General features: G+C 47.2%; 1 protein-coding gene across 2 annotated transcripts in view; it reads left to right on the forward strand.

Moving 5' to 3' along the window:
* LOC120931296 (CDC42 small effector protein 2-C) overlaps positions 1–8,666 on the forward strand; it is a 31,203-nt gene extending 22,537 nt beyond the window's left edge. For both annotated transcript variants that reach the window (XM_040342592.1, XM_040342591.1), the window contains exon 5: positions 8,186–8,666. The gene's annotated coding sequence lies outside the window, so the exon portion shown is untranslated. The remainder of the gene's footprint in view (positions 1–8,185) is intronic.
* The last annotated feature ends 745 nt before the right edge of the window (positions 8,667–9,411 follow it).

A 9,411-nucleotide genomic window follows, 5' to 3' on the forward strand; every position in this document is an offset into this window, starting at 1 on the left:
ATACAAATCCTGTACTTGCCTTTCCAGTGCTCACTTGCTGCTTTATTTGCTCTTTTAGCCTGGTAAACAGACTATATAACATCTGACACTCACCCTACCTCCCACAGTACAGTGCCCAGTCACCCACTATGGACATTGTGGGTCCTCATTTTATTGGAATATGTAGTATAGAGATATAGGATCAGCTAGTTCTAACCTGGTCTTGAAAGTGCTAGCTTTGACGCCCTCATCCTCTTATCTTTCTGTTATCAGTGAACCATTGACCCTAGAACAAGCCTACTAGAAAAATGTTGGTACATCTGATATGAACATGCTTGTTCCTGAAAAGTGAATTACAAACTAATTTTGGCCATACGCTTTTTTTTTTTTTTTTTTCTCTTCCGTTAATGAACGGACACGGCAGCAATCTTGACAAAGTGGGTATTAGCCTTCCGTTATTGGACTAGGCAGAAAACTTGTTAGAAAGTGTTAATCACATCAAACATTGTACAGTACCGCCCAGGGGGCGATCCCTCTGGGTACAACCCCTCTCCCTGCATGCAGCAGCTCAGCTCAGGTTTTTTTTTTCCTGCCTAGCATAGAAGGATATGGCTCCCTTTGGGCCCATGGTCCGGAAGAACTTTATTAAATATATTTTTTGAACCTGTGATCTTCTATCAACTGCCGACTGGGTGACAGGCTGGATCCCAGATCCTTGTATTCTCCCTAGTTTCCGCCATCGAGTGTGTGCCGACCGTAGCTACGCACTGGGTCGTCCACGACATGCCCGTCGCTCTACGGGTGTCCGGTGAGCTACACGCTTCAGGGCGCTAATATAACCGGTCTATATGTCCGAGTCACAGTCACCTCCGTAAACGTGCAGAAGATGGTCTGTCTGGGATGCTTCCAGCGTAATTCACGCAGGACGGGAAAGTAGCAGTCCCCTGCTCCAACAGGAGGACATAGCGGGGCATCCCCGGGGAGGTTGAGTAGGGAGTTCCATCCTTCCTTTTCCCTCTCCCTTCCTTCCCCCGCTCCCTTCCTTCCCTCATTCCTGGGCTCTGAGAGCTAGGCTAGCTGGGGGGCTCCATCTGAGGCAGGGAACTGCGCTGTGTGTCCGCTTCCTGGGGTGTCAGTGGGCTGCCATTAATAGTGTTGTTCTTGCATACCTGTGTTTTCTCCCTCCATGCGGTCGGCGGCCGTTTTGGCCTCTATCTGCCGCTCAGTGGCCATTTTCTTGTGGTCCGCACCGTTTACAGTATGGTCGCGCAGTGGGCAATTTGTGAGGGTCTTTGACCTCTAGTGCTCACTTAACCGGCCCGAATAACAGACGCACGCTGCAAAGGGTCAGACTGACACAGGCGGTGGTAGAGAAAACACCTCAGACGGGAGGCAGATGGCAGCAGTGCAGTGACTGGTCTAGGGTGGTGAGTCCTCTTGGGGGGGCCCCTCGTCTCTGTGGCAGCTAGGAGAGTGGGCTGTTACCCTGCCTGGAGTCCCTGTGGGTCAGCATGGCATCAAAAGCGGACACATCTCCCCCTAAAAACACCTGAGTTGGCAACTGGTGCCCCTGCACCCGCTGTATCGGACGCTATGTCGGCGATCCTAGAGGCTTTTTTTGCCAAGGTGGAAGTGGCGTGTGGGAACACGAGGGGGTAAAAAAGCACCCCCTCCCCCCGCCATCCTCTGGGGACAACGCTGGGGTCACTGCGTAAGAGGGCTCTGGTAGGTGATCTTATCACTGCAGTGCAATATACTCTAAAGATGGAGGAGTCTGTGGAAGCAGCAGAGATGTCGGTCTCTTTTTGGTTCCGTAAGCCGACCCGCACTGCCAAGGTGTTTCCTTGTGTGTCTTACCTAGACAAACTTTTTTTTATACAAGGAGTGGGACAAACCACACAAGGTTTTTTTCGGCCCCTAAAAGTGTGGCGGTTCGTTATCCCTTCGAGGAGAGTTTCCTGAAAAAATGGACCTCCCCCCACGATGGTGGACCCCCCTGTGTCCAGATTAAACAAGGTAACCACGATTCTGGTAGAAGGGGCTCCTGCTTTCAAGGACCCTGCAGACAAGAAGGTTGAGGCAGTCACCTGCTACCTATACATGGTGGTGGGCTTCGCAGTGTGTCCAACTGTGGTTGGGGCCCTGGTGTCTGGGACTCGCACTGAATGGGCAAAATTGCGGCACCATGGGTTAAAGGAAAGACTGGCTCCCTCGTACAAGGTGGCTATGGCCGACCAGTTGGTACAGGGCCTTAAGTTTGTCTGCGAGTCGGCTTTGTATACAATTCCCTTGCTGTCCAGAGCGTCATTCTATGCGGTGGTGTTGCACCGTCTGATCTGGCTAGTGTTGGTCTGCGGACCAATCTTCCAAGAAGGCCCTGATGGATTTGCCCTTTAAGGGCGACAGACTCTTTGGAGCATCTCTGCATGACATTATTAAGGATGCCACAGGAGGTAAGAGCATGCTGCTCCCACAATCCAAAAAGGGTAAGGAGCCATGCCGTAGGCAATGGCCCTCCTTCACCGCGCACAAGTGTTTTTTTCGTCCGTCCAGTGCTGCAGGTAAACGATCCCGATAAAGCACCTGCTGAGGGACAGAAGCGTCCCTGGTTTCGCAAGCCCAACAAGCCTGCGGACAAATCTGTCTCGGGTGGGGGCGGCTTCACGAATTTGCGACTCTGTGGACGTCTCTGATCTCCGACCGGTGGGTTTGCGAAGTAATTTTTGCAGGGTACAAGATGGTTTCTCTTGCCAACCGAGCAGATTTTTTCCCTCCAGCTTCATACAACTCATCGGGTAGCCCTGTTTGGGGTGGTTCAGGACCTGCTGGTACGCGGGGTAATCATTCCTGTCCCGGTACAGAAACTGTTTCAGGGTTTGCTCAAATCTGTTCGTAGTACCATAGAAGGATGGGGTTCGTCCTATCCTGGACCTCAAGGCCCTCAATTGCTTTGTGAAAGTACAAAGATTCTGGATGGAGTCGGTTCGCTCTGTTGTCACTGCTCTCCATCCAGGGGACTTTCTGCTTGCATGTTCTCATATGCACCAGGCATCAGAGATTACTGCGCTTTGCGGTCGGGGAAGACCACTATCAGTTTGTGGCTCTCCCTTTTGACCTGGCATCGGCACCGAGGGTGTTCACCAAGGTGCTTGCCCCGATTCTGGCCCTGCTAAGACTGCGTGGCATCGCTATCATGGGCTACTTGAACGATCTTCTTCTGAGGGCCACTTCAAGCTCAGAATTAGAGGAGAGCGTATCTATAACCTGTCAGACCCTCAGACTTTGGTTGGGTGCTGAACACTCAGAAGTCGGTATTGGTGCCAACTCAACACCTAGAATCTCTGGGGTTGGTTCTGGACTGCTCCGAGGCAAGAGTTTTTCTCCCTGTGGAAAGGTTGCAGACCCTTTGGGCTGCGGTATGCCAGTTGACATCCCAAAGATGGTTGTCACTCCGATTCTGCATGCAAGTCCTGGGTCTCATGGTTGCCTCCTTAGAGGCGGATCCGTATGCTCAATTTCACACTCGAGTGTTGTAGAAGGAGATTCTGTCCAGATGGCACAAGTGCCCATCGTCCCTGGATTGTCAGGACCTCCCTGGTCTCGTGGCTGACATCACCGGCACTTCTGTCCGGGAAGCCATTCCTTCCGTCTTACTGGGTGGTGATCACGACGGACGCCAGCCTTACCGGTTAGGGGGGGGGGGGGTTTGGGGTGTTCAGTCAGCCCAGAGTCGCTGGACTCCGGAGATATCCCGCCCGATCAATGTCCTGGAACTTCCGGCGATCTGGCTTTGCCTCTCCACGTGGTCTCAGAGGCTACAGTAGTGTAGTGGTTAGCACTTTCACCTAGCAGCAAAAGGGTTGCTGGTTCGAATCCCGACCACACCATCTGCCTGGAGTTTGCATGTTCTCCCTGTGTCTGCGTGGGTTTCCTCCAGGTGCTCCGGTTTCCTCCCACACTCCAAAGACATGCTGGTAGGTTAATTGGATCCTGTCCAAATTGGCCCAGTATATATGAGTGTACGACTGTGTGTCCCAAGCGTGTTGAGATCCTACAGGGTAAATGACCGCACCAGCCAGCAAGACACTGGCTTCAAAAAGCGCCTAGAGGCGATTCAGTTCGCATGCTTAGCGATATACAAGTCATTCATTCAGCTTTGCCAAAGATGGGGAGAGCTGGACGTAGATCTCCTGGCTTCTCGACTCAATCGGAAACTATTGAGGTTTGTGGCCAAGTCAAGCGACCCATGGGCAGACGCGTTGCTGGCACCGTTGAGTCAGTATCGGCTGATATATGCCTTCCCTCCCCTGAAGCTCCTTCCTCACCAGCTTCGCAGAGGGGATTCCAATGATTCTATTTGCTCCGGATTGGCCTCGGCATCCTTGGTACGCTGACCTAGTGCGTCTATTGGCAGATGTCCCTTGGCGTCTACCGCTGCAAGAGAACCTGCTGTCGCAAAGGTTCCATACTTCATCCTGCTTTACAGTCGCTGGCTTGAACGGCATGGCTATTGAAAGCCAGGTGCTAAGAGGCCGGGGTCGGATTCAATGACTTCTACCATAAGGAGGGCTCGGAAGCTGCTATCTAGGAAGATTTACCATTGCACTTGGAAGGCCTAAATATCTGTGTGAAGAAGTGGGGTGGCATCCGTGTACTTATTTGGTTTCCAGAGTCCTGCTGTTCTTACAGCTTGGGGTGGACCAAAAGCTTGCCTTAAGTACGATTTAAGGGGTGGATTTCTGCCCTGGCTGTCCTTCCTTCTTCTTTTTTTCTTCAACGGCCCTTGGTGGTTCATTCTCCGAGTACGTTTGTGCAGGGTGTTCGGCATGTGGCCCCTCCGGTCCGTCCTCTACTACCTCTGTGGGACTTGAATCTGGTCCTCTCGGTGCTTCAGTAGTAGTACCCACTGTTTGAGAACATTAGGGAGATTCCCTTGTTGACACTTTCTCAGAAATTGTTCTTTTTGGTGGCTGTTACGTCAGTTAGACGGGTTTCTGAGCTGGCAGCCTTGTCATGCAAGGCTCCCTGTCTGGTCTTCCAAAAGGATAAGGTGGTGTTGCTTCTGCAGCCTTCCTTTCTTCCTAAGGTCGTTTTTGTCTTTTCATCTCAATGAGGACATTGTACTTCCATCCTTGTGTCCTCATCCGTCGCCTCCTAAGGAGGCGTTTCATTCCTTGGACGTTGTCCCAGCTCTGAGAGTATACTTGTCTGTTACTGCTTCATTCTGGAGGTCAGACTCGCTGTTTGTTTCAGTGGCTGGTCCTAAGAATGGCCTGGCGGTCTCGCCGGTCACCATCTCTAGGTGGATCCGACAGATTCGGATACTTCCTTCGAGCTGTTTTTTACTCCTGTGTTGTGTGCTGTGACTTGTAGTGCAGTTTTCCTTTGTCTTTATTTAAAAAAAAAAAAAAAACCATCAAGGTTTTTTGGAGTGCGGCTGTCCATATTTTCTTTTTCCATTTACTTCCTTCGGACCGCAAGGTTTTGCAAGCGGCTGTTTTAAGGTTGCAACTCCCCTGTTGAGGAGCTCTGTTTTGTTTTGGGGTGAAGTTTAATGTTGTTCCCACCCCTGGTTTTGACACTGCTTTGGGACGTCGCACTTTGTCAAGATTGCTGTGTCCATCCATGAACAGAAGAGAAAATAGAATTTTTGTACTCGCCGTAAAATCCTTTTCTCTGAGTTCATGGACTTGAACTTTGAGCCACATGTGGCAGCCTTAAAGGACTGGTTCGCCTTTTGGGAACATTTTACATGTTCCACCCTAAAAACAGTTGGAACGTGTAACAAGTTCCCACTCTTGCAGCCTCTCCCTGATTTTGCCAACCCCCATACCAGCGCCCCCCCTGTACCAGACTGGGAGTCTTCTCCCCGCACCTGCTGTCCATATTTGAAAAGCCCGCAGCCATGCAGGGCTCCACCCACATGACCATGTCATTCATTCACAAAGTTTTGTGAATGAACAAACCAACTACTGACAGCCTTTTCTAAATGAACTACCCAGGTGCTGTTGAGTACAGTACATCCGGAAAGAATTCACAGCCCTTCGCTTTTTACAAATTTTGTGACATCACAGCCTTTTTCCAAAATGTATTAAATTCATTAATTAAACTTTTAAAACTCTACAAACAATACCCCATAATGACAATGTGAACGAAGTTTGTTTGAAATCTTTGCAAATTTACTAAAAGTAAAAAAAATCCCATGTACATAAGTATTCACAGCCTTTGCCATGACACTCAAAATTGAGCTAAAGTGCATCCCGTTTCCACTGATCATCCTTGAGATGTTTCTACAACTTGATTGAAGTCCACCTGTGGTAATATCTGGACATTATTTGGAAAGGCACACACCTGTCCTATATAAGGTCCCACAGTTAACCGTGCATGTCAGAGCACAAACCAAGCTATGAAGGCCAAGGACTTGTCTGTTGACCTCCGACAGGATTGGGAAAGACTGCTCTGGGAAAGGGTACAGAACATTTTCTGCAGCATTGAAGATCCCAATGAGCACAGTGGCCTCCATCTTGAGTAAATGGAAGAAGTTTGGAAACACCAGGACTCTTCCTGTAGCGGGCCGCCCCGTCAAACTGAGCGATCGGGGGAGAAGGGCCTTAGTTGGGAAGGTGACCAAGAACTTAATGGTTACTCTGACAGCGCGTTTCTCTGTGGAGAGGAGAGAACCTTCCAGAAGAACCATCTCTGTTGTACTCCACCAATCAGGCCTATATAGAGACAGATTGCCGCTGCCAGGCAGGTCTTGTTGGGTGCAAATCTTCTTAGGAACTGAGGGTGCTAGCAATGCACATGGCAATGAAGAACAAATGATGATCAGGACATCTGCACTCCAATCCAACGTAACTATAATGTAAAGAAGTGGAAACGGGCACTACAAGTCACAGCAACGGCACCTAGGACAGCTGACGTGTTTCACACTAACTTTAGTGTTTACTCATAGCTGTCCTAGGTTCCGTTGCTGTGACTTGTAGTGCCTGTTTCCATTTTTTTTTTTACATTAAAGTTATGTTGGATTGGAGTGCGGCTGTCCTGATCATCATTTGTTCTTAATCAGGCCTACATGGTAGAGTGTCCAGACGGAAGCCACTCCTCAGTAAAAGGCACATGAAGGACTCTCAGACCATGAGAAACAAAATTCTCTGGCCTGAATGACAAGCGTCATGTTTGGAGGAAATCGGGCACCGCTCATCACCTGGCCAATACCATCCCTATAGTGAAGCATGGTGGTGGCAGCCTCATGCTGTGGGGACGTTTTTCAGTGGCAAGAACTGGGAGACCAGTCATAATTGAGGGAAAGATGAATGCAGCAATGTACAGAGACTTATTTTGATGAAAAACTACACTGGACCTCAGACTGGGGCGAAGATTCATCTTCCAACAGGACAGCATCTCTAAGCACACAGCCAAGATAACAAAGGACAACTCTTTGAATGCCCTTGAGTGGCCCAGACTTAAACCCCATTGAACATCTTTTGGAGAGCTCTGAAAATGTCTGTGCACCGATGCTCCCTATCCAACCTGAGAGCTGGAGAGGTCCCTGCAAAAAAAAAAGGCAGGGGCAAACTGGCCAAAAAAAATTGGTGTCCCAAGCTTGTAGCATCATACGCAAAGACTTGAGGCTGTAATTGGTGCCAAACGATGCTTCAACGTATTGAGCAAAGGCTGTGAATACTTGGGGGGTGTAATATATATATATATATATATATATATATATATATATATATATATATATATATATATATATATATATATATATATATATATATATATATATATATATAAATAACAAATTTAATACATGTTTGGAATAAGGCTGTTTCGCATCACAAAATGGGGGGGGGGGGGGGGATTGGGGTTTAAGGCCTAGATTGACAGGATTTTGTTTTTTGCTTCAAGTGAGTTTTGCATTTTCATGCTACTCCATGTGGGAATGTAAAATTCGCTTGGGTGCATTTAGACTGGTCTGCCCTCCATTATCAAAAAATTCTGAATGGTCTCGGAACCATCTCAAGCTGATTCCATCAATGCAATCCTAAATTTGTGGGACTCAGGATAACACCTCTGGAGTTTGCAGTCTGTAATATAGTACCTGCCATCTTTACAGGTCCCCTGTACTATACAGTATATACTTTGCATACCGTAATCCATTACTAAACCATTATTTTTTTTGTTTCATTTAAATGTTTTTCAGAGATGTCCTGACAATGGTGTTACAACAGTTTTGCTGACTGGAGATCTATTTGTGCTATAGAAAAATAAAGAGAAGAGAAATCTCCACTGAGAAACAATTGCAGGGAAATGTATCAACGAAAATGTGACGGGTACCTGCTCACTTGGCCCTCCTTCATTTTAAAATTCTAGATCCAATGATTGTGCATGGCACTTTCTGCATGCATATTTTCTTCATTGCTACCATGTTCTTGCCAAGGTTATTGTGGGTTTTTTTTTGTCCTTGTTTTTTTTTTTTTGCATTGTGTAATGTTGGACGGTAATGTTTCTAGAGCATTTGTATACATTTGCAAGTTTGTATATTTTCCCGCTATGTGACTAAAGCCTTTGATCTGGTGTAGAGAAGATCAAAAAAGATTTGTTGCCCATAAAAACCAACCACTTATTCCTTTTTTTTTTTTATATTATTGTAAGCTTGGTAATAAAAATAAGCATTGAATTGACTTCTGTGGTCAAAACGTAACTTTATTTTCCTTTTTACTTTCTGTGTATATTAGACTGTCATTGTGTGTTGAGCAGTGGTGGGTAATGGACATGCTGACCATGTTTTCCTACATGAGGAAGGTGATTTGTCATGCAACTAAATGGGATTTTGATATCCCTGTAAGAATGCGCTTTTTTTTTTTTTTTTTTTTTTTCCACGTTTTATTCACAAATATATTTTTATACAGAACCATTCCTTTTGGCCAAATTTTGTTAATACTACACTTGGTAGGTGTGGTAATTCTTTTGGTTGATAACACCTGAATTGCATAGGAATATGTTTTTGCTTTAGTTCAACAAACTATTGTCTTCCATATTTGTATTATTGTATACAATTTTAAAGTGGAGGTTCACCCAAAAACTAAATTTTTAACATTAGATTGAGGCTCATTTTGTCAAGGGGAATCGGGTGTGTTTTTTTTTTTTTTTTTTTAAATCGAAGCAGTACTTACCGTTTTAGAGAGATCTTCTCCGCCGCTTCCGGGTATGGGCTGCGGGACTGGGCGTTCCTATTTGATTGACAGGCTTCCGACGGTCGCATACATCGCATCACGATTTTCCGAAAGAAGCCGAACGTCGGTGCGCAGGTGCCGTATAGAGCCGCACCGATGTTCAGCTACTCGTGACTCGATGTATGCGACCGTCGGAAGCCTGTCAATCAAATAGGAACGCCCAGTCCCGAAGACCATACCCGGAAGCGGCGGA

Source organism: Rana temporaria, chromosome 3, assembly GCF_905171775.1.
Source record: "Rana temporaria chromosome 3, aRanTem1.1, whole genome shotgun sequence".
In the NCBI taxonomy this organism is placed as follows: Eukaryota; Metazoa; Chordata; class Amphibia; order Anura; family Ranidae; genus Rana; species Rana temporaria.